General features: G+C 43.9%; 1 protein-coding gene and 1 non-coding gene across 2 annotated transcripts in view; both read left to right on the forward strand.

Annotated features, from left to right (window-relative positions):
• The window catches only part of LOC117980851 (fibrous sheath CABYR-binding protein-like), an 85,978-nt gene that overhangs the window by 52,298 nt on the left and 8,056 nt on the right, over window positions 1–25,624 (forward strand). The window contains exons 8-14 of the mRNA XM_063601717.1: window positions 106–164; window positions 1,251–1,775; window positions 7,509–7,744; window positions 10,566–10,630; window positions 12,827–13,016; window positions 19,809–22,435; window positions 23,274–23,338. The gene's annotated coding sequence lies outside the window, so the exon portion shown is untranslated. The remainder of the gene's footprint in view (window positions 1–105; window positions 165–1,250; window positions 1,776–7,508; window positions 7,745–10,565; window positions 10,631–12,826; window positions 13,017–19,808; window positions 22,436–23,273; window positions 23,339–25,624) is intronic.
• On the forward strand, window positions 8,375–8,478 carry LOC129395484 (U6 spliceosomal RNA). The gene has a single exon (XR_008622915.1). It is a non-coding gene; the product is annotated as a U6 spliceosomal RNA (small nuclear RNA).

A 25,624-nucleotide genomic window follows, 5' to 3' on the forward strand; every position in this document is an offset into this window, starting at 1 on the left:
CTCTTCACACCCGCAGTTCATGATGAAATATTAAATATGTACTAGTGGATATTACTTTGCTGAATATTGCCTAGTGAATATTAAGTATTTATTCTCACCTTTCAGACATGAACTTATGAATTCAACAGGTGAAGATTTACAACTTAATAAATCAACTTTGTGAGGTACGTCTTCAGTCTTAAGTCAGATTAGAAGATTATGTGAGGTAATTAACACTTAACATTGATTTAATGGTAGCTTCCACATGAAATAGTATGCCTCTAAGTATTAATTATGTCCTAGGACAGGAGAATTGATGTTGTCAAAATTCTCATACTCTCTAGAACAATAAACTCATTTTCTTTTTATTAGTAAATATTGCATTTATGGGTAGACAAAACTGAAAGGACAATATTTGTTCTACTTTTGAGATGCAAGATTCATCTGGCATAATGCATTGAACAGGTTATTATTGAAGTCTACACCAGTCAACTGAATAAGCATTCATCAAATGTCCATGATATGCGGGACATAAGTTTTCTTTTAGAGTATGGAACCATGCATATTATCTTTTAATTAGATGATTTAGTTAGATATGTTTTTAAAGAACTAGAAATATAATTGGTTTTCTTGTTTTGGCTCTGGAGTGGAGTGGGGACGAAACAGAATGGATTCACACTGTTTAGATTTACTAAAATGGAAGGATTGCAGCAAGATCATATCCCTAGTCTCCCCATAGCAAATGTCACCTGCTAGCTGTTTTTTTTTTTTTTTTGGAGGTTGAAGTTTTGTTCTGTCACCCACGCTGGAGTGCAGTGGTATGATCTCAGCTCATGGCAAGCTCACCTCCTGGGTTCAAGCAATTCTCCCTGCCTCAGCCTCCTAAGTAGCTGGGATTACAGGCCTCTGCCACCACGCCTGCCTAATTTTTGTATTTGTAGTAGAGTTGGGGTTTCACCATGTTGTCCAGGCTGGCCTTGAACTCCTGACTTCAGGAGATTCACCCGCCTCAGCCTCCCAAAGTGCTTGGGATTATGGGTGTGTCACTGCACTTGGATTTAATGGGATATTTCACTACAGACTTTGGTAAACAGAATATTAGCATTTTTGGTGTTCTTTTTATTTTACTCATACTATTTTTCTTTGGACTCAATCACAATAACAGAATTAAAGATCAAAGTGTAAAAGTTAAAGACCAGTACAGATTCAATAATTATTCTTTTCTACATACTGTGTTTAAATGATATCCCTTTTTCTTTTTGTTCTTATAGCTCGAGCTGTAAAAGCCAAAGGTCCGGTGATGATCCCATACCCTTTTTTCCAGTCTCATGTTGAAGATTTTTATGTAGAAGGCCTTCCCAAAGGAATTTTTTTTTTTTTTTTTTGAGATGGAGTTTTCACTCTTATCACCCAGGCTGGGGTGCAATGGCGCAACCTTGCTGGTCACTGCAACCTCTGCCTCCTGGGTTCAAGAAATTCTCCTGCCTTAGCCTCCCAAGTCGCTGGGATTACAGGTGCCCACCACCACACCAGGCTAATTTTTGTATTTTTAGTGGAGATGGGGTTTCACCATGTTGGCCGGGCCAGTCTCGAACTCCTGACGTCAAGTGATCTTCCCGCCTCGACTCCTGACATCAAGTGATCTTCCCGCCTCGGCCTCCCAGAGTGCTGAGATTACAGACGTGAACCCATGCCTGGCCAGGAATTTTGTTTTTAGGAAGGATTTCTACTAATGGAATTCCTGGCCTTGAGAGGATGTTACTTTCGAAGGAAAGGATTTTTTTTGTTATTAAAAGGTAAGATGCCTGGATTCTTATTGGATTGTTATCTCTGTTATGAGTAATCCATCTTTAGTCATTCACCACTAGGGTTGTATTTAATTAAGTCTGAGTTATTTTATGGTGGTTTTGTTTTGTTTTGTTTTGTTTTTACCGAATTTTGTTCTCATTGCCGTGGCTTGAGGGCAATGACGTGATCTCAGGTCACCACATTCTCTGCCTTCCAGGTTCAAGCAATTCTCCTGCCTCAGCCTCCTTAGTAGCTGGATTTACAGGCATGCGCCACCATGCCTGGCTAATTTTTTGTATTTTTAGTAGAGATGGTGTTTCACCATGTTGACCAGGCTGGTCTAGAACTCCTGACCTTGGGTGATCCACCCGCCTCGGCCTCCCAAAGTGCTGGGATTACAGGCATGAGCCACTGCGCCCAGCCTGGGCCTGCTTCTTTCTCTTTTTCTTTTTTTTTCATTAGCAGCTTAAAATTGGTGCCTTATTCAGACACAAGCAAAAGGACATTAGCCCAGCTTTGGAAATAGGTGAGAGCCCATATATGATTTTCCTAGTTTCTCCTCCCCCTTTGCTTTTTGCTCTCTTGTTAGTATATTAATTGTTTTCACTCTCTGAATCTTTTTTCCCCATTTCTTTGGCAGACATTTTTACTTGTCTTGGAAGAGTAGGTGAAGAGCTGTTTTTAGGAGTCTTTGAAAGGGTACAGTATGGGTGACAGTCTTGGCTAATGGTAACATCCGGGGAGCTGGGGTCAGCATGAGCTGGAATCAATTCAAATTAGCAAAGCACTGGCACTCAGTGGCAGGAATACAAGTGACTGCAAAGTGTTAAACACATCTGGAAAGGGATACTGACATCATCCTCAGAATCTGTGGGGAGTTCACATAGCCAGTTAAGACCCATTCCTCTTTGACCCTATAAAGATTCTTTAAAGAATAATACCCTTAGTGGTTTTCTAGCCAGCTTGCCTGCTTATTTATCTTTGAGGACGACATGCCTTGTGGAGCTCCACAGGCCCCAGAGGGGTATGGATTCTGCATTTAAAAGTGCTGAAGCTGAGAGACTGGGTCTTGGTGGGCCCCAAGAGGTCTGTTTCTCCTCTACTCATTGTTCCTTTTTTTACCAACAGCTGGCATTGCTGTTTAAATGGGTTGTTCTTTGCTGTTTTAAGTTGTTTCATAGTGGTGTGTCAGGATTTGGGTTTTCTTAATACTTTCCAAGCTGGTGACTTGAGTGGTGATTAGGGAGGAACTGTTTTAGGGCTGTTCTGGAGCTATTGAGGTCAGGTGTCTAGATACTCCCAGCTTGTCTGTTGAGGAGAATGCTATTCTCATTGTGCTGCCTTTGGTGGTGCTGTGTGTGGCTCTTTAGATGTGGGTGGAGGTGAGCTGGGGGAGTTAATGAGATCTTTTTTAGGTGCTTTTGATAAAGTAGCCTGCACTACAGGATTCACTGTGACTTTTTTCCTTAACCTATGCATTTCTCTCTGCTAGCTTTTGCTGTCTTTCTCATGCCTTTGATTTTCCCAGCTCCTCTTAGTTGAATTAACCTAAGTGCTCTGCTATGGTTTAAATGTGTCCCCCAAAGTTTATGTGCTGGAAACTCAATCCTCAATGCAACAGTTGGGATGTGGGGCCTAATAAAATAGCCTTCATGAATGAGTTAATGTTGTCATTGTGGTAATAGATTAGTAATCACAGAGTGGGCTTATCATAAAACAGAGTTCAGTCCCTTTTGCCCTCTTGCTTTCTTGCACTCTCTTTTCCTTCTGCCTTCTGTAGTGGGATGATGCAGCAAGAAGACCCTTACCAGATGCAGGCCCCTCAACCTTGGACTTCCTAACATCCAGAACTGTTAAGAAATAAAATTTATTACTTTCCTTTCCTTTTCTTCCTCCGTTCCCTTCTCTTCCCTTTTCTTCCCTTCCCCTCCCTCCCTCTCTCTCTCCCTCCGTCCCTCCTTCCCTCCCTTCCTCCTTCCCTCTTTCTCTCTTTCCCTTCCTTCCTTTCCTTCTTTCCCTTCCTTCCTTTCCTTCCCTCCTTCCCTTTTTCCCTCCTTCCCTCCTTCCTTCCTTTTTTCTTTCCTTCCTTTTTTCCTTTTTATAAATTATGCAGTCTGTGGTATTCTTTTATAGAAGCATGAAATGGACAAAGACTCCATTTTCAAGAGCAAGCACTTTTGTAGTTTCTGAGTGAATTATGACTGCAAAGGAAGTTCTATAGGTAGCCTCAGATCCACTACCTAGGAAGCATGCTACCAAGCAGACCTAGGATCTAGGATTTGATCAAGTGCTGGGCAACATGATACCTGTGCAATTTAGCACTTCCCTATATACCTCCAGTTGGCTCAGCCCATTAGGGCTAAAACTACCCCTCATGTCCTAGTGTCTCTTGTAGGCAGAAGCCTTGCCTAAACCCTAAGCTGCTTGGCTCACATTCTGTCTTGTGCTTTTTTTGTAGGGGGTTCAAATATACACAAAAGAAATATGTTGACCCTCCATGCACCCAACCCGCAGATTAAGCAGTTACCTCCATTTTTCCAGATTTGTTTCGTCTGCTTCAATCTCCCTAAAAATTTATGTTTGTACAGGAAAGACGGAATAAATAGCTAATTCTCCACCGTACCTCTCATCTTAAGTCACTTTTCAGAGTAGTAAATTAGTGACCTAGTAACCTTCCCTCTAATGACCAGTATTTTTTTTTTCTGAATACCATTATGAACTCATAGATTATTGTTTGCATTTGATGTATTTCAGGCCATTGCAGTCTTTATTGTTTTGGATGCTTACATTGTCTCATCTAGGTTAATAATTATCTCTTCAGGTTGACTTTCATGTCTTTTTGACGTGATCCTGTTGGACTTTGATGGCTTCCTTCCTTTCTGGCAAAAAAAGATGTTCCAGGATCAATATACTGCACCATACATGGAGTCAGCCATTTCTCTAGGGAGCCTTGATTCCTTTTAGTAGAGAACACAGTTTGAGGTCTTGGACTGAATGACTTTTGTGAACCTCCTCTCCTGAGACTACAGCCTGCATCCCTGCATGGAGTCAGCCATTTCTCTAGGGAGCCTTGATTCCTTTTAGTAGAGAACACAGTTTGAGGTCTTGGACTGAATGACTTTTGTGAACCTCCTCTCCTGAGACTACAGCCTGCATCCCTGCATATAGCCCGTTTGGAGCTCTTGCTGGGCACCAACAGATCTCCTAAAACTGCTATATAGTTCTGCCTCACTCTTACAAAGATTCATCTCTTGAGAGTTTTGTGCTCTACCCCCAGATGTGGTCTTTCTGGTTCTGAAGCTTTTGCTTCAGTCACCCTGAATTTTGCCAGCCCTATGCATGCTACACCTTGGATTGCCAACTTGCCCTCACTGAAGCCAGTTTCTCTGGTTAGAATAGTTGCCCCAACCCATGCCTAATACTCTAGTAAACAAGGTTCTACCTGGGCTTAGGTTAACTTTTGCTCCTTTGGGCCCTGTGTTCTACCAGCATTCCATTTATCTGAAACTCTCCCTCACCTTAAGAACTTATCTGTTCTTTAATGATTTACTGCTGCTTCCTGGGCTCGAAAGAACCCAGTTCAGGAGTTTCTGTTTTAGTTTGAGATCTTATAGGCCTGTCTCATCAGGTTGGTGTCAGCCCAGCTAGGATTAGGCAGAATTGGGTGGAGGCTGTAGTGCATTTTTGGCACAGCATGTACCTGCCTGACTAATTCTCTGTCTTTTCTTTCCTGTTGCAATTCATGGGTCTTAGCATCTTCTGAATGGTGTTTAGTAGGTCATCCTGTTGATTTCCTGCTAGGGAGTAGCATACTCTGGCTCTGTACCATTGGCCAAGGGACTTAAGGATAGATGAAGGGCTGCAGTTTTGTTAAATGGAACAATATGAAGAGATGGCATTGTAAAAAAAAAAAAAAAAAAAAAAGGCTTGGCAGCAGGGCCCATTTGAATGGTTGGTCCTTGGCTCCTTTGTTGATATAGGCAGATCCTTGATGGGAATTTGGAATGATCCCAAATATTGTAGATCACTGGTACATCAAGTCATCCTCAAGGTTGTCTGTGTAACAGTCTTGAATGATATTTTGTCAGTCTTTGGAGATTCTCTGTATAGGGTTTAATCATTTAGTTATTTCAGTTGAGCCTGTTTAGTTTCTTTGCAAGGAGATAAGAAATGTGAAAGAGATGCAGACATTAGGGAAAAAAAGTCAGGAGCCTTGTTTCCCCATCCTCTACTTGGGTTCTGGAACTAGACTCATAGGTGAGTAGTGAGGAGCTGGGTCCAAGCACATTAATCCTAGATCTAGCTCTGCTTTGCGCTCGCTCCAGTTCTTGTATCAAATTCACTTCAAGCCACCCAGAGTAGTATGTAGAGGAGTCATTCAGGACCGTGCTCATGCTTCATTGTATCAAATGGGAGATCCAGTAATTTATGGCCTATTGTTTCTGGAGCCTGGAGATGGCTCTGCATAAGATTTGCCGAAGCAAATTTTATTACATTAGAAGAGAACCTAGCTGGCTGCATCCTACACTGGAAGCTTTTAGATGCTAATAAGGAGGTCATGTAAAGGTCACAGAATGACTCTGGAATCCATTCCCCGCCAAGAAAGAATAATGACATTCTATGTTGGCCTCTTTTTATTTCCCTTTGATTTTGAGTAATAAATTCTCTCCTCACTTCCCAGTTGAACTGTTTGGGAGTCTCTATTCCCTAGAAAGACTCTGGTTACATACCCATCAGATTAAATTAGGTGAAAACTCTTTGGCCTTCATGAATGTTGAAGGATTTCAAAGGGCTAATGGAAATTCTTCTAGAAGTAACTGCAACCTCCGCCTTCCGGGTTCAAGCGATTTTCCTGCCTCAGCCTCCCGAGTAGCTCGGATTACAGGTGTCCACCACCATGCCTAACTAATTTTTGTATTTTTAGTAGAGACGGGGTTTCACCATGTTGGCCAGGCTGATCTAGAACTTTTGACCTCAGGTGATCCACCCGCCTCAGCCTCCCAAAGTGCTGGGATTATAGGCGTGATCCACCGCGCCCAGTTAAACTTCAGTTTTTCATGTTCCATGCATTGGTCAGGGTCTTAGGGAGTGATTCATTCTAGCAGAACTCCCTGGATTTTAAGGCAGATGTTCCATTTATTAATTGACAAAGGAGGCATATTTCTCCCCTGGTAACCCAAAGATTTAGGTCATTTTCCCAGAGACTCCATTTCCGCGGTGAGGGTTCTTGGAAAACTAAGCAGAGGATGAGGAAAAGTCTGTGAACAAGCTTGCTGGTCTCTCCCTGTCCTACAAAAGAGCATACCTCTTCTGTAACCAGAAGGCCCTTTTGATTAGTCAAGGCTGGACAGACTGAGATTGGGGGTGTGTGTGTGTGTGTGTGTGTGTGTGTGTGTGTGTGTGTGTGTTTGTGTGTGTCTTGAGACAGGGTCTCACTCTGTCACCCAGGCTGGAGTGCAGTGGTGAGATCAGAGCTCACTACAGCTTCCACTTCCTGGGCTCAAGCGATCCTCCTATTTCAGCCTCCAGAGTAGCTGGGACTATACGAATGTTTTACTGCACCCAGTTCCTTTTCTAATTTTTTGTAGAGATGAGGTTTCACTGTGTTGCTCAGGCTGGTCTTGAACTCCTGGCCTCACGGAATCCTCCTGCCTTAGTCTCCCAGTGGGCTGGGATTATAGGTATGAGCCACCTCACCTGACCTGCGACGATTTTTCAACAATGTAATTTCTCTTTTACAGAGCCACCTAAGCTGAAGATTCCCTTGAGAACAAGTACTGTCCTGCGGTTTCATGGCCTTTCTTCCATTTGTGGTTCTTGCGAAGTGGAATTTAAATGACATCTTATCAAGATGGATAAACCCTAGTTTCCCAGTGCTGGAATATAGAAAATGGATGGACAAGTAAATCCCACTCAGCACCCATAGTCCAGGCATGGGGACCTCAACACACCTGAGCCCCAGACATCACCTTTCATTGTGAGTAGCTCTGAGATGACACTTCTGCTGTTTCCAATTCCAGCATTAATTGGATTAGATAGTTATTTTATGAAGAATTTTCATATGCCACAATCCTGACCATATCTTCAAGTGAACAGAAAAATTCTATTAAAAAGTCAACCTTCTGTCTCACTCTGTTGCCCAGACTGGAGTGCAGTGATGCAATTATGGCTCACTGCAGCCTCAACCTCCTGGGCTCAAGCAATCCTCCTGCCTTAGCCTCACAAGTAGCTGGGACTACAGGTGCTTGTCACCACACCTCACTAATTTTCCCATTTGTGTTATATGTGGATTCCACAGGACTGACTTCGAAAACTTGAGTATGCGTGGATTTTGGTATACACAGAAATGGGAGAGCTGGAACTAATCCCCCCATATACCAAGGGACAAATTGTATCTGTTTTTACAATTATACAGTAGGAGACATTACGTTCCATGACAATGGTAATTTTTAATGACAGTTTTTAATTGAGTGAAATTACCATAAAAATAATAATAGTAGCAGCTAATATTTACTGAGCTGTTACTAGGTGCCTATAAATAGCATAGATTTTTAAATTCTCCATAATTCTTCCTTATTTCACTTAACCACTCTATCTTAAATTACTCATGCTTGCCTCAGTAGCACACATACTTAAGTTGGAACAATAGAGAGATTGGCACGGCCTCTGTGAAAGAATGACATGCAAATTTGTGAAGCATTCCGTATTTTTTTAAAAAAAGAGAAAAAAATTACTCCCAGATTTTCACTGTGTTTGTGCATATGACCTTTTGTTTAGGTTGAATTATATCCAAAGGTGAAATTTCCAGAAGTGAGATTACTGTGAGTCACAGGGCATGAGCATTCTTATTACCCTCGATGTAAATTGCAAAGCTTTCAGGCATGGTGGCTGTCAGCCTGTAATTCCAGCACTTTGGGAGGCTGAGGTGGGAGGATTGCTTGAGGCCAGGAGTTGGAGGAGGCAGTATAATGAGTCACTGTCTGTATGATTTAAAAAAAATTTCCCAGCTTTATGCTGGAAGGCTTATATACATTTTAAACACCACTAATACTACAAGAAAATGGCCATTTCACTGCACCTTCGCCCACACAGGTATTATAATTTAACAAGCTATTTTCTGTGTGATAAATGAAAGACCTCATATTATTACTTTGTCACCCATTCTTTTTTCTTTTTTGAGACACAGTCTCGCTCTGTCGACCAGGCTGGAGTGCAGTGGTGTGATCTCGGCTCACTGCAACCTGTGCCTCCCAGGTTCAAGTGATTCTCCTGCCTCAGCCTCCTGAGTAGCTGGGATTACAGGCACATGCCACCATGCCTGGCTAATTTTTGTACTTTTACTAGAAACGTGGTTTCACCATGTTGATCAGGCTGGTCTCGAACTCCTGATCTCGTGATCTACCCGCCTTGGCCTCCCAAAGTGCTTGATTACAGCTGTGACCCATGTGCCCAGCCTATTTGTCACATATTTTATCTTTCCTTATGTTAGCTTATTAGCTTTATTTCTTTATTGTCCTTTTTTTTTTTTGAGATGAAGTCTCGCTCTGTCTCCTAGGCTTCAGTGTAGTGGCACAGTCTCAACTCACTGCAGCCTTGACCTCCTAGGCTCAGGTGATCCTTCCACCTCAGTAGTTGGGACTATAGGCACATGCCACTATGCCTGGCCAATTATTTTTATTTTTTTATTTTTACTAGAGAGGAGGTCTTGCTTTGTTTCTTAGGCTGGTCTGGAACTCCTGGCTTCAAGCAATCCCCCCACCACCCCCTCCCAAAGTACTGGTATTATAAGCATGAGCCACCATGCCTGGGGTATCTGTGTCTTTTCCATTTATTTATAGAGTTACTTTGTCTTTTACTAATTCAATGATCTGTTTAATCTTTTATTAAATTATAAAAATAATAAATACTTTTAAATAAGTGAAAAATGTCCTTCACTCTTTAGACCCATAATCTTATCTCAGGAAATAATTGCAGTTGAGAAAATGGGCCATATCCTTCAAGATACGTACATGGTGATTGAACATCACTTCATATTTTCATATTTCGTGGACATTTGTGCCAATACCTATTGATCTATCTTAATCCTTTTCATGGTTGCATAATATTTTATTATATGGATGTATCACAATTTACCAGTACCAGTCAACTGCTGGAGGCATTTAGGCTCCTTCTAATATTTGCTTTGAGCTCTTTATATAATTAAAAATTAACCCCCTCAGCCAGGTGTGGCAGCCACACCTGTAATCCCAGCATTTTTGAAGGCTGAGGTGAGAGAACTGCCTGAGTGTAGGAGGTCACCACCAACCTGGTCAACATAGTGACACTTTGTCTCTACTAAAAATTAAAAAAAAAAATGAGCTACACGTTGCAGTGCACACCTGTAGTCCGAGCTACTGGGGAGGCTAAGACTGGAGGATCGCTTGAGTCTAGAAGGTTGAGGCTGCAGTAAGCTATGATCACACCATTGCACTTTAGCTTTGCTAAGAGCAAGACTGCATTTCTTAAACAAAATAAAAATTAGATGGGAATATTGCTCAAGCCCTGGAGGTTGAGGCTGCAGTTAACTGTGATTGCACCACTGCAGTCCAGCCTAGGCGATAGAGCAAGACCCTTTCTCTAAAAATAAAATAAAAATTAACCTTCTATCATATTTCCCAGTAACACCTTCCCTCCTACATTTCTCCTAGAAGCCCTTAAATTTTGTTTTTCACATATCATTTATAACTTTTAAGTGCTGATGTCTTTCTGTGTCATCCCTCTTTTTTTTTTTTTTTTAAATGTCTTTTTGTCACTTCTAGCTGGACCTACCATGAAAGACTTCTGAATCCAGGAAGAGAAACTGACTGGGCAACATGTTATTCAGGTACAAAAAGACTTGGACTGTAACTCAAAAATGATCAAATAATAGTGCATGCATCAAGTGCAATCGGAAGCTCTTCTGGAGAGGGAGAGAAGCTTCCAGTTAAGGTGACATTGAAGCCAAGTCCTGTAAGATAAGGAAGAGTTGTATGAGAGTGGGGAGGGAAGGGGGAGGTGGAGGGATGGGGATTGGGCTGGGATGGGATGGAGTGAGCTGCCCAGGCAGGGAAACCAGCACTATACAGACCTGAACAATGAAGATGGCACATTTTGTTCAGGGAATGGTGAATTAAGTGTGGCAGAAATGCTTTGTAGAGACAGTAATTTGCTTGTATGGAATTTTGCCCAAGAGACCTCATTACAGTTTCTAATTTTTTGATGTTATCATGCATCACTGCCCTTGTCAGATAGTATCATGATCACAATAACATCAAGCATAATATTTCATTGATTCTCACAAAAACAGGTGGATGACACAGTTATCCCCATTATATGCACAAAATGATGAAGACTTGGGGTTAATGAGCGATTTGCCCAAGCTCACCTGAATATTAGGACTGAGTCAAATGTTAGTCTGGTCTGACTTTAATGCTTGCCTTGTTCATGAGCACCATGCATTGCCTCTCCTATGCAGTTAAGCAGGTAGACAGGTGAGAGAAGAGCCCGTGTGATATTGGGGGAAATTCACCCCTGATATTTCATGTAGGTTCTTTTCTATTTTCCCTGAGTGTCATCCAGTCTGAGAAATAAAGGGAAACAGTACAAAAGAGAGAAATTTTAAAGCTGGATGTCCAGGGGAGACATCACACGTCGGCAGGTTCCGTGATGCCCCCCAAGCCGCAAAACCAACAAGTTTTTATTAGTGAGTTTCAAAAGGTGAGGGAGTGTACGAATAGGGTGTGGGTCACAGAGATCACATGCTTCACAAGGTAATAAAATATCACAAGGCAAATGGAGGCAGGGCAAGATCACAGGACCACAGGACCGGGGCGAATTGTCATTGATAACATCTTATCAGGAGAAAGGGTTTGAGAGCAGACAACCCATCTGACCAAAATTTATTAGGCGGGAATTTCCTTGTCCTGATAAGCCTGGGAGCGCCACGCGAACCCAGGGCTTATTTCATCCCTTATCTATGACTGTAAAAGACAGCCGTCCCCAAAGCAGCCATTTCAGAGGCCTCCCCTTAGGGATGCATTCTCTTTCTCAGGGATGTTCTTTGCTGAGAAAAAGAATTCAGCAATACTTCTCCTATTTGCTTTTGAAAGAAGAGAAATATGGCTCTGTTCCACCCGGCCCACAGGCAGCCGGAGTTTAAGGTTATCTCCCTTGTTCCCTGAAATTGCTGTTATCCTGTTCTTTTTTCAAGGTGCCCAGGTTTCATATTGTTTAAACAACTTGTGCAGTTAACGCAATTATCACAGGGTCCTGCAGGGACATTCATCGTCAGCTTACGAAGATGACCGGATTAAGAGATTAAAGTAAAGACAGGCATAGAAAATCACAAGGGTATTGATTGGGGAAGTGATAAGTGTCCATGAAATCTTCACAATTTATGTTCAGAGATTGCAGTAATGACAGGCCTAAGAAATTATAGAAGTATTAATTTGGGGAACTAATAAATGTCCATGAAATCTTCACAATTTATGTTCTTCTGCCGTGGCTTCAGCCAGTCCCTCCGTTTGGGGTCCCTGACTTCCCGCAACACGTTTCTCTCTACTCACAGACTTCTGACCAAATGTGCGTGCAGAGTTTCTACACCAGTTCTCCAACTCTCTGGATACCAACCGCATATCCCACAATTCCATTCTGACACTACCTAGAGTTAGCGCAGAACCCACAGGTTAGGGGCTCAGTCCCACAAGACCACCCTCACTTCAGATGCCAGTTGCAAGTCCTAGGTTGTCACCTGTATTTTGACCAACCAGTTAGAAATCGGGGTTTCCCATGACCCTCTTCTTGAGTTTAATTATTTACTAGAACAACTCACAGAACTTAGAAAAACAGGTTTTTTTTCTTTTCTTTTTAAGAGACAGGGCCTCGCTCTGTTGTCCAAGCTGGTGTGCAGTGGTGCAATCATAGCTCATTGAAGCTTCAACCTCCAGGGCTCAAGTGATTCTCCTGCTTCAGCCTCTCAAGTAGCTGGAATTACAGGGTTCCCACCACCACATTTGGCTAATTTCTTTTATTTTTTGTATAGACGGGGTCTTCTTATGTTGCCCAGGTTGGTCTCAAATTCCTAGGCTCAAGTGATTCCGCCCACCTCTGCCTCCCAAAGTGCTGGGATTACGGGCATGAGCCAGCGCATCTGGCCACCTTATTTTCTATTACTGCCTCAATGTAATGGCTCCATCTCAGGAACAGCCAATGAAAGAGATGCACAGGACAAGGTAAGTGGGGAGGGGCACAGAGCTTCCATGCCCTCTGTTGGGCACACTACCCTCCCAGGACCTCCTTGTGTTTAGCAACACAGAAGCTCTCCAAACCCTGCTGTTTGGGTGTTTATGGAGGCACGATTGATAAAATCATTGGCCATTGGTAGTTAAGTCAATCTCCAGTTCCTTTTGCCTCCTGGTGTTCAGCAGGTGAGGCTGAAAGTTCCAAGCCTCAAAAAATGTGGTTGGGGCCAGGTGCGGTGGCTCACTCCTGTAATCCTAGCAGTTTGGAAGGCTGAGGCACATGGACCACTTGAGGTCAAGAGTTTGAGACCAGCCTGACCAACATGGTGAAACCCCGTTTCTACTAAAAATAACAACAGTTAGCTAGGCATTGTGGCACATCCCTGTAATTCCAGCTACTTGGGAGGCCGAGGCAGGAGAATTGCTTGAACCCGGGAGGTGGAGGTTGTAGTGAGCTGAGATTGTGCCATTGCACTCCAGCCTGGGCTACAAGAGCCAAACTCTGTTTTAACAAAAAAATGTGGTTGCTTTCTCTGGCAGCTAGCCCTCCTCCTGAAGCAGTCTAGGAGCTTGCAGCCACCCTATTAGCTCAACAGCATCCCACATGCATTCTTACCATGCTGCAGATCTGAAAGACCTTAGAGGCCCTTGTGTCAGGAACCTAGGACTAAGACTAAATATCAAAACAGAAAATGCTCCTATTACCTCTGTCACGAAGGGCTTTATAAGAGCTTTGGAAGCTCTATGCCAGGAACCAGGGGCAGAGACCAAATGTATATTTCTTTTCTTATATTGGAGACAGAGTCTCACTCTGCCACTGAGGCTGGAGTGCAGTGATGTGATCTTAGCTCACTGCAGCCTTGACCTCCTAGGCTAAAGCAATCCTCCCACCTTAGCCTCTCCAGTAGCTGGAACTACAGGCATGCATCACCATGTCCAACTGATTTTAATTTTAATTTTGTAAAGGCAGGGTCTTCCTATTTTCCCCAGGCTGATCTCTAACTCTTGGCCTCAAGCAATCCTTCCTCTTTGGCCTCCCAAAATGTTGGGATTACAGATGGGAGCCCCCATACCCACCAATCACAAGGATCTTTATAAGAGAAGGATGTAGGAGAGTCAGAATTAGAGAAAGTGATGTGGTAATGGAAGAAGAGGTGAGAGGGAGATTTGAAGATGCTGCACTTCTGGCCTTGAATATGGAGTCACGAGGTAAGTCAAGGAATGGGGGTGGCTTCTAGAAGCTGGAAAAGGCAAAGGAGTAGATTCTGTCTAGAGCCTCCCGCAGAAGGAATGAAGCCCCTCTGACACCTTGACTTTAGCCTTAATAGACCTAGTTGGGCTTCTGGCCCCCAGAACTGTAAGATGGTAGATTTGTGGTGTTTGATGCCACTAAATGTAGGGTACTTTGTTGTAGCAACGACAAAAAATGAACATGAAGCTGGGACTTCATGTTACAGTTGCTCATGCCTGTAATCCCAGAACTTTAGGAGGCTGAGGTGGGAGGATCGCTTAAGCCCAGGAGCTTAAGACCAGCCTGGGCAGCATAATGAGACCTCATGTCTAAAAAAAAATTTTTTAAAAGGCCAGGCGCAGTGACTCACGCCTGTAATCCCAGCACTTTGGGAGGCCGAGGAGGGTGGATCACGAGGTCAGAAGTTCAAGACCAGCCTAGCCAAGATGGTGAAACCCCATCTCTACTAAAAATACAAACATTAGCCAGGTGTGGTGGTGGGTGCCTGTAATCCCAGCTACTCGGGAGGCAGAGAATCACTTGAACCCAAAAGGCAGACATTGCAGTGAGCCAAGATCGCACCCTTACACTTCAGCCTGGGCGACCGAGACTCCGTCTCAAAAAAAAAAAAAAAAAAAAGCCATGTGTTGTGGCATGCAGCTGTAGTCTCAGTTCCTAGGGTGGCTGAGGTGGGAGGATTGTTTAAGCCTGGGAGGTTGAAGTTGCTGTGAGCTGTGATTGCACCAGTGTACTCCAGCCTGGGCAATAAAGCAAGACCTTGTTTCAAAAAGAAAGAAAGAAATGAGCATGGTGGGAATGGGGACAGATGGCAGTGTTAAGTAGAGTGATCAGGGTTGGCCTCATAAGTGAATATTGAGCAAAAGTTTGAAGCAGGTGATGGAGCTGGCCAAGGTGCTGAGGGAAGAGCATTGTAGGCTGAGTCAACAGGATAAAGGCATTAGGAGGAAACTCTCTGGTGTGTCTGAGGCTCTGGAAGGAGGCCAGTGGAGCAAAGAGATAGAGGGAGTGAAGTCAGCGAGGAGGCCAGGGAGTTGCTGGGCTGGGATCGGTACAGATCGTGTAAGCCCTGGGACGCTATTGCTGGGGCTTTGGCTTTTACTCTGACTAAAATGGGAACCACCGAGGGCTTCTGAGCAGAGAGGCGACATGATCTGTCTCCTGATTTAAAAGCACGACCTGGCTGCCAAGTTGAGAAAGACTATGGGAAGATTTGGGTAGAAGCATGGGGGCCAAGCTGTGGCAACATCCCGGTGGGAGATGATAGTGATCCTGACCGGGTTCACGGTGGTGGTGAGAGATGGTTAGAGCCTGGATACATGTTGAAGTCAGTCAGTAGGATTTCCTGACAGACTGGATGTGAGCTGTGAGAGAAAGCAGTGGTCAAGGTTGAGTTTGATTCTGATTGAATTATTAAGTAATTTTAAAAAACACTACTGCCTTTCCCAATCCTACCAAGTAAAGGATGCTAGATAAAAGAAATCTCAAGTCAGGCCAGGTACAGTGGCTCACACCTATAGTTCCAACAGTTTGAGAGGCAGAGATGGGAGTATGTTTTAAGGCCATGAGTTTGAGAGCAGCCTGGGCAACACAGCAAGACCTCCTCTCTACAAAAATAAAAAAAATAAATTTAATAAAATAAAATAAATATAGCCAGGCATGATGGTATGTACCTATGGCCCCAGTTACTCATGTGGCTGAGATGGGCAGATCTCTTGATTCTAGGAGTTTGAGGCCAACTTGGGCAACATAGCAAGACTTATCTCTACAAAAATGAAAAAAATGCCTGACATGGTGGTACTTGCCTGTATTCCCAGGTATGGGGGCAGCTGAGGCAGGAGCATCTCTTGAGCCCAGTTGGTCAAGGTTGCAGTAAGCTATGATTTTACCACTGCACTCCATCCTGGGTGACAGAGTGGGACCCTGTCTCAAAATACAAATACAAATGAAATCTCAAGTCAGACCAGTCCCTTCTAGGCTATGTAGGCCTTGTAACCATATAGCTGCATGATCGGGTTTGTGTGGCTGTGGATGAGGAGACCCCTGTCCAATTGTTGGCTATGTAATCAGTTTATTTTTCAATATAGTAATCAAATATATTTCATCATACTTGATAGTCTCAGATATGTGTGGATTTTGGAATTCCCCTTGGTACAGGTTGTAACATCTTATTGGCTCCATAATTCCATAATTTTTAAAATCTGATCAGTTTTTAATAAGATCAGAATTTATATTAGACTACTTAATCGGTTTTGTTAATGAGAAAATGAAATTGTGTTGTTTGCATTTTATCCAAGATGGGTGTCATATTGGGTAAATCTCATCAATACTTGAACAAATGCAAAATTAGAGCTTCTTTATCATGAAACACGATGTAATTCTTGAAGAAGATGCCATTTCTTTTTTTTCTTTTCTTTTTTTTAAGATAAGAGTCTTTCTCTTGTCACCCAGGCTGGAGTGCAATGGTGCGATTGTGGCTCACTGCAACCTTCACCTTCTGGGTTCAAGCAATTCTCCTGCCTCAGCCTCCCGAGTAGCTGGGATTACAGGCGCCCGCCACCATACCCAGCTAATTTTTGTATTTTTAGTAGAGATGGGGTTTCACCATGTTGGCCAGGCTCCTCTGGAGCTCCTGACCTCAGGCAATCTGCCTGCCTCAGCCTCCCAAAATTCAAGGAGTACAGATGTACAATGTACAGCTGCTATCATTGCAGACTTGCTGTTTAGGCACTTATGAATTTTTCACTAGAAGGCATGTAAATAAAGACCATGGGCAATTGTAATGAATTTAGCATTCATTCTTTGACTACATGACTGTCCCCAGAGCTGTAACTTTATTGAATTTTTTAAGAAACCATTTAGCTAGCAACTGAGCCTAACCAGCCACTCACCGTCATTATTCAGTGCTCTTTTATTATTGTCTATTTCTCCTCCAACTTGGCTACACTCACAAAGTGATAAAAACTTGCATTTGTTTTCTTTCGTTTTCAGAGACAGCGTCTTGCTCTGTTTGCTCAGGCTACAGTACAGTGACATGATCATGGTTCACTGTAGCCTCAAACTCCTGGGCTCAAGCGGTTCTCTCACTTCATTCTCCCAAGTAGCTGGGACTACAGACATGTGCCACCATGTCCAGCTAATTTTTTATCATAGAGATGGGATCTTGCCACGTTGCTCCGACTGGGCTCAAAACTCCTGACCTCAAGTGATCCTCCTGCCTCAGCCTCCCAAAGTGCTGGGATTACAGGCAGGCATGACCACCTGTGCCCAGCCCCCTATTATTATTATTTTAAATAATAGCTTTATTAAAATATTCACATACCATTCACTTTATTTATTGAAATCTGCAATTCAGTAGGTTTTAGAATATTTACAGAGCTGTGCATCGATCACCACAGTCACTTTTAGAACCTTTCATTACCCTATAGAGAAATCCATACCCCTTAGCCACTACCTCCTACTCTCCCCACCTACCTTTGCCCCCAGCCTTAGGCAACCATTGATTAATTTTTTTGTCACTATAGATTTGCCTAATCTGGACAAAGAGAATTGTACAATATGTGATCTTTTGTGGCTTTTTTTCCCTCTTAGCACAGTGTTTTCAAAGTTCCTTTATGTCATAGTGTGTATCAATATTTCATTCCTTCTATGGCAGTATTCCATGGTAGAGACACACTGCATTTTGTTTATCTGTTCATCAGTTGGTGGATATTTGGGTTGTTTCCATGTATTCCATGTATTGGTCATTATGAATAATGCTGCTATGAAGATTGTTGTACAAGTTTTTGTGTGGACATATATTTTTATTTTTCTGGGATATATGCCTAGGAGTGAAATTGTTGCATTATAGGATGACTGTACATTTAGCCTTTTGAGAAACTGCCAGACTGTTTTCTAATGTGGCTATACCAGTTGGGTGCAATGGCTCACACCTGTAATCCCAGCTACTCAGGAGTCTCAGCTAGGAGGATGGCTTGAGCCCATGAATTCAAGACCAGCCTGGGCAAGATAGTGAAACCCTGTCTTGATTTTTTAAAAATCCAATTAAAATGACAAGAAAAGAAATACCCAAACAAAATGGTTACACAATTTTATGTTCCCACCAGTAATGTATGTGGGTTCCAATTCCTCCACATCTTCACTGACATTTTTTTTTTTTCTAGATAAGGGCTTGCTCTGTCTCTCAGGCCACAGTGCAATGATGCCATCACAGTTCACTGCAGCCTTGACCTCCCAGGCACAAGTGATTCTCTCATCTCAGCCTCCTGAGTAGCTGAAAATTACAGGTGTACGCCACCATGCCTGGCTAATTTTTATATTTTTCTGTAGTGATGGGATTTTACCATGTTGCCCAGGCTGGTCTCATACTCCTGGCCTCAAGTGATCTGCCCACCTCAGCCTCCCTACGTTCTGGAATTACAGGCTGCCACCATGCCCGGCCTTCACCAACATTTGCCATTATCTGTTTTTTTTTTTCCTTTATACCTTAAAGCAGTATAAGAACAAGTGTCTTCAATTATAGGAAACAGTATAATCCCAGGGCATTGGGAGGCTAAGACAGGAAGATGTCTTGATGCCAGGAGTTTTTATTGTTGTTGTTGTTTTTGACAGAGTCTCGCTCTGTCACCCAGGGTGGAGTGCAGTGATGGGGTCCACTGCAACCTCCACCTCCCGGGTTCAAGTGATTCTCCTGCCTCAGCCTCCCGAGTAGGTGAGACTACAGGTACACGCCACTACTGCCCAGCTAATTTTTGTATTTTTGATAGAGTCAGAGTTTTACCATGTTGGCCAGGCTGGTCTCGAACTCCAGACTTCAGGTGATTTGCCTGCCTTAGCTTCCCAAAGTGCTGGGATTACAAGCATGAGCCACCATGCCCAGCCTGATGCCAGGAGTTTTAGACTAGCCTGGGCAACATAGCAAGACCTTGTCTCTACAGAATATTTAAAAATTAGCCAAATGTGGTGGTGCCTGTGTATAGTCTCTCTCCCTCTCTTTTTTTTTTCTTTCTAACTTTTTGTGACATGGTCTGGCTCTGTCACCCAGGCTGAAGTGCAGTGGTGTGACCATGGCTCACTGCAGCCTGAAACTCCTGGGATCAAGGATCAATCCTCCCACCTCATCCTACCAAGTAGTAGGGACAACAGGTGTATGCCACCCAGGTCTTGCTATGTTGTCCAGGCTGGTCTTGAGCTCCTGGCCTCAAGCAATCCTCTCACCTTGGCCCCCCACAGTGCAAGGATTACAGGTATGAGCCACCATGCCTGGCCCCTACCCTGCCTACTGAGAACCAAAAGAAGGACCCAAATTCTCCTTAGCTCAACTCGAGCCATTTCCCGATTGCTTCATCAGCAAGGAGCTGGTTATTGGGCTGTCCAGGCCTCCCAAGCAGCACAGAAATGAGGTGAAGGAGTTTTCCTGTTGCTCCACTCTGTAAGGAGTTGGAGGGTGATGTTTACTCGTTTGCAGAGAGAGATACCTTGTAGGCACCTCAGGATGGAGAGGACCCTGATTCCAATGTCCTTTTTTTCTTCAGAAACAGGACCTTGCCCTGTCACTCAGGATGGAGTTCAGTGGTCCTATCATGGCTCATTATAGCCTCAAACTCCCAGGCTCAAGCAGTCCTACCATGTCAGCCTTCCCAGTAGCTGGGACTACAGGTAAGCATCGTGACACTCAGTGAATTTTGTTTTTATTTTGTTGTAGAGATGGGACCTCAGTATGTTGCCACGGCTGACCTTGAACTCCTGCACTCAAGGGATTTTCCTGCCCTGGCCTCCCAAAGTATTGGTATTACAGGCATGAGCCATTGTGCCCACCGTCTCTGGTTCTTAACCTTCTGCCTCCCTCTTCCAGTTTTAAAGAATGCTTGTAATTACATGGGCTCTCCTAGATACTCCAGGATAATCTTGTTTTAAGGTCAGCTGATGAGCAACATTAATTTTATCTGCACTCTTAATTCCCCCTTCCTATGTAATTGTGCTGTGTAACATAGGACATGAGCAATTGGTGGTGGTGGGGGTTATCACTTTGGCCACCACAGTAACTATTTTATGCCAGGTACTCAGCTAAGCACTGGTGAATTAAGCATGAATAACACACACTCCCTAATCTCCATCCATTCATGGGAGGAGCACTTCACCTGCCATGCTCCTGAGAATCTCGGGAGTCAAAGAAGTCTTCTATGAGGAGGTGATGCCAAAGCGGACAGGTGACAGAGGAGTCGAAGCTAGCTAGGAAGAGAGTAGAGGTTTAAGGGGAAGCATATTATAAGCAGAGGATATTACCCACTTCAGAGACTCCCAGAGGAGAAAGAGTGTGCGTTCAAGGGGCAGATGAGGCTCAGTTGGACTCCATAGCAGATGAAATGGAGAGGGGCAAGCAGTGAGGCTGCCTTGCAAGGCAGGGCAGAGCAGGGGCTGTTAAGGAGTTTGGACTTAATCCCTGAGGCAAGGAGAAGTGATGTAAATGGGGGAGTAACATGATGAGATTCATGGATTAGAGACATGGCTCAGGCTGCTATAGAGAAGGCACCAGGGAGAGCAGATGGCTCAATGGGTGTGCAGGAGACCTCTCCCTGAGTTTAGGGAGAGGTTTTTAAAACAGAAGAAGTTTGAGTAATTTAAATGATGATGGGAAGGAGCTAAAAGTGGGGGATAGGTTAAAGATACAGGAAAGTGGGAGGAAGAACCGACAAGTGAGGTTCCAGAGAGGGCAGGAGAAGAGGAGATTCCCTTAGGGGGATTAACACTTTCTTTTCTTTTTTCTTTCTAAGACAGGGTCTCACTCTGTCGCCCAGGCTGGAGTGCAGTGGCACAATCTTGGCTCACTGTAGTGTAGACTTCCCAGGCTCAAGGGATTTCTCCCACCCCAGACTCCCAAGTAGCTGGAACTACGGGTGTGCACCACCACCACACCTGGCTAATGTCTCTTTTTTTTGGTAGACACAGAGTCTCACTATTTAGCACTGATTGGTCTCCAACTCCTGGCCTCAAGCGGTCCTCCTGCCTAGGCTTCCCAAATTGCTGGGATTACAGGCATGAGCCACAATGCCTGGCCTCTGCTAGTTCCGTATTCTCTAGAGTTGTCTTTACTTTGTGCTGGTGTGTCCCTCATTGTGCTGATCCTCTGTAAAAATTAATACCTTTTTTTTTTTTTTTTGAGATGGAGTTTCACTCTTGTTGCCCAGGCTGGAGTGCAATGGCGCTATCTCGGCTCAGCGCAACCTCCACCTGCCGGGTTCAAGCGATTCTCCTGCCTCAGCCTCCCGAGTAGTTGGGATTACAGGCATGTGCCACCATGCCTAGCTAATTTTGTATTTTTAGTAGAGATGGGGTTTCTCTATGCTGGTCAGGCTGGTCTTGAACTCCTGACCTCAGGTGATCTGTCTGCCTTGGCCTCCCAAAGTGCTGGGATTACAGGCATGAGCCATTTTGCCTGGCCAAAATTAATACTTTTTATATTAAATTTACATATATATATATATATATATGTTTTTTCTTTTTGATACCGGGTCTCACACTGTCACACAGGCTGGAGTACAGTGGCACAACCTCTGCTCACTGCAGCCTCCACCTGCCAGGCTCAAGCAATTCTCCTGCCTCAGCCTCCCGAGTAGCTGGGATTACAGGTAAGTGCCACCACACCCAGCTGATTTTTGTGTTTTTTGTAGAGACGAGGTTTCGCCGTGTTTCCCAGACTGTTCTCAAACTCCTGAGCTCAAAGCAGTCCACCCACCTTGGCCTCCCAGAGTGCTGGGATTACAGGTGTGAGCCATCTTGCTCATTCTAGTTTAAACTTTTGAGTGGTTTGTGTCTCCTGATTGGACTCCTACAAATACAGAATTGATGCTAGGAAGGGTACCAGGAGATAGACGTACACAGATGGGGTTTGGGAATAGGTTTGGTTATCCAAGGAGCAGTGCTGAGCTCCTTGCTAATGGGATATGGGATGCTGGTGATTTCCAGGAAGTGAGCTCACAGTGACTCAAGCTGCCACATACTGTTGATTGTGAAATGCCAGTTGAAGCATATGTCCTGCGAGCTTAGGGGTGCTACAGTTGACCACTGCAGCAGTAAAGATGACTCTGAAGAATGGCGTGGGATGGATCCTTTCCAATGCACTTGAGCAGTGGTCTCCAACCACAGGGCCACAGAGCTGGAGGTGAGCAGCAGGCGAGTGAAGGGAAACTTCATCTGTATTTCTAGCCCCTCCCATCGCTTGCATGACCACCTGAGCTCCATGTCCTGTCAGATCAGCAGCAGCATTAGATTCTCATAGGAGCACAAACTCTGTTGTGAAGTGTGCATGTGAGGGATCTAGGTTGTGTACTCCTTATGAGAATCTAATGCCTGATATTCTGTTACTGTCTCCCATCACCCCAGATGGACAGTCTAGTTGCAGGAAAACAAGCTCAGAGATCCCACTGAGTCTACGTTATAGTGAGTTGTAGAATCATTTCATTATATATTACTATGTAGTAATAGTAGAAATAAAGTGCACAATATATGTAATGCACTTGAATCATCCTGAAATTATTCCCTCACTCCCAGTCTGTGGAAAAATTGTTCCACACATTCACTCTGTTTTTCGGTAGAGGCAGGGTCTTAATATATTGCCCAGGCTGATCTGAAACTCCTGGCCTCAAGTAATATACCTCTCTCAGCCTCCCAAAGTGCTGAGATTACAGGCATAAGCCACCACCCTCAACCAAGACTTTCTTAAACCAAATAAAAATTAAGTGAGATTACTTGAGCCCAGGTGGTCAAGGCTGCAGTGAGCCTGATTGCACCACTGCACTCCAGCCTAGGTGACAGAATGAGACTGTCTCAAAAAATAAAATAAAATACAAATTAACCCTTTATGACATTCCCAGTAACTTCCTAAGTGTTCCCCACAAGTCTTTGAATTCTGTTTTTCACATAACATTTAAGACATTTAAGAACTTATGTCTGTCTGTGTCATCCCTTTATGTCAAAAGATGTCTTTTTGTCACTTCCAGCTGGATCTACCATGAAGGACTTCTGAATCCAGGAAGAGAGTCTGACTGGGCAACATGTTATTCAGGTACAAAAAGATTTGGACTGTAACTTAAAAATGATCAAATAATAGTGCATGCATCAAGTGCAATGGGAAGCTCTTCTGGAGAGAGAGAGAAGCTTCCAGTTAAGGTGACATTGAAGCCAAGTCCTGAAAGATGAGGAAGAGTTGTATGAGAGTGGGGAGGGAAGGGGGAGGTGGAGGGATGGGGAATGGGCCAGGATGTGCAAACTGCCCGGGAAGGGAAACCAGCACTGTACAGACCTGAACAACGAAGATGGCATATTTTGTTCAGGGAATGGTGAATTAAGTGTGGCAGGAATGCTTTATAGACACAGTAATTTGCTTGTATGGAATTTTGCCTGAGAGACCTCATTGCAGTTTCTGATTTTTTTGATGTCTTCATCCATCACTGTCCTTGTCAAATAGTTTGGAACAGGTATAATGATCACAATAACCCCAAGCATAATATTTCATTAATTCTCACAGAATCACATGTAGGTGCCACAGTTATCCCCATTTTATGAATGGAGTGATGAAGCCTTAGGAATAATGAATGATTTGTGCAGGCTCACCTGGATATTAAGACTGAGTCAAATGTTGGGTCTGGTCTGACTTTAATGTTTGCTTTGTTCATGAGCACCACATATTGCCTCTCCTATGCAGTTAAGCAGGTAGGTGACAGAAAAGCCAATGTTTGTCTCTACTCACACACTTCCGACTGAATGTATGTATGGAGTTTCTACACCAAATTCTTCAGTGCTCTGGATATTAACTGGGTATCCCATGACTTTATTCTGACACTACCTGGAGTTAGCACAGACCCCACAAGTTAGGGGCTCAGTCCCACGAGGCCATCCTCACTTCAGATGCCAATGGCAAGTCCTAAGTTGTCACCATACTTTTGACCAACCTGTTACCAATCGGGGGTTCCCATAACTGTCTTCTTGGGTTTAATAATTTGCTAGAACAGTTTACGGAACTCAGAAAAACAGTTTATTTTCTTTTTTTCTGAGAGAGAGGGTCTTATTTTGTTGCCCAGGCTGGTGTGCAATGGTGCAGTCATAGCTCATTGCAGCCTTGATTGTCTGGGTTCCAGTGGTTCTCCCACCTCAGCCTCCCTAGTAGCTGAGACTACATGCCTGCACCACCACATCTGGCTAGTTTCTTTTATTTTTTGTATAGATGGGGTCTTGTTGTGTTGGCCAGGCTGGCCACAAATTCCTGGTCTCAAGTGATCCTCCCGCCTCAACCTCTGAAAGTGCTGGGATTACAGATGTGAGCCACCACATCTGGCCAGTTCATTTCCTATTACTGGTTCATTGTGAAGGATACATCTCAGAAACAGTCAATGAAAGAGACGTGCATGCTTGATGCAGTGGCTCATGCCTATAATCTCAGCACTTTGGGAGGCCAAGGTGGGAGGATCGCTTAAACTCAGGAGTTTGAGACCAGCCTGGGCAACATGGTGAAAACCTGTCTCTATAAAAAATTAAAAAATAATAATAATAACCGGTGTGGTGTTGTGCACCTAGAGTTCCAACTACTAGGGAAGCTGAGATGAGAGGATACCTTGAGCTGGGGACTGGGAGGCTTAGGTTACAGTAAGCTGAGATTGTGCCACTGCACTCCAGCTTGGACAAAAGAGCCTGATCCTGTCTCAAAAAAAAGAAAGATACCCAGGGCAAGTTAAGTTCGGAGGGGCACAGAGCTCCCATGCCCTCTGTTGAACATGCGACCCTCCCAGCATCTCCTGTGTCCAGCAACCCTGAAAGCTCCGCAAACCCCTTTCAGGGTGTTTATGGAGGCTTTATTATGCAAGCATGATTGATAAAATCTTTGGCTGTTGGTGATTAAGTCAGTCTCCAGCCCCTCTTCCCCCTGGAGTTCAGTGCATGAGGCTGAAAGTTCCAAGCCTCTTACCATGTGGTTGCATGGTAATCAGCCCTCCTCTTGAAGAAATTTAGGAGCTTGCAGTCACCCGGTCATCTCAACAACATCCCCAAATGCATTCTTACCATGCTGGAGATCCCAGAGTTCTTAGAGGCTCTTGTGTTAGAAACCTGGGACCAAGACCAAATATTAAAACAAAAGATGTTCCTGTCACATCTATCACTGAGGTCTTTGTAAGAGCTTTAGAAGCTCTGTGCCAGGAACCAGGGACAGAGATTAAATATATATTTCTTTTCTTTTTTTTGAGACAGAATCTCCCTGTGTCATCCAGGCTGGAGTGCAGTGATGTGATCATAGCTCACTATAGCTTTGGCCTCCTGAGATCAAGCAATCCTCCCATCTCAACCTTCCAAGTAGCTA

This window comes from Pan paniscus, chromosome X, assembly GCF_029289425.2.
Source record: "Pan paniscus chromosome X, NHGRI_mPanPan1-v2.0_pri, whole genome shotgun sequence".
Taxonomy (NCBI): domain Eukaryota; kingdom Metazoa; phylum Chordata; class Mammalia; order Primates; family Hominidae; genus Pan; species Pan paniscus.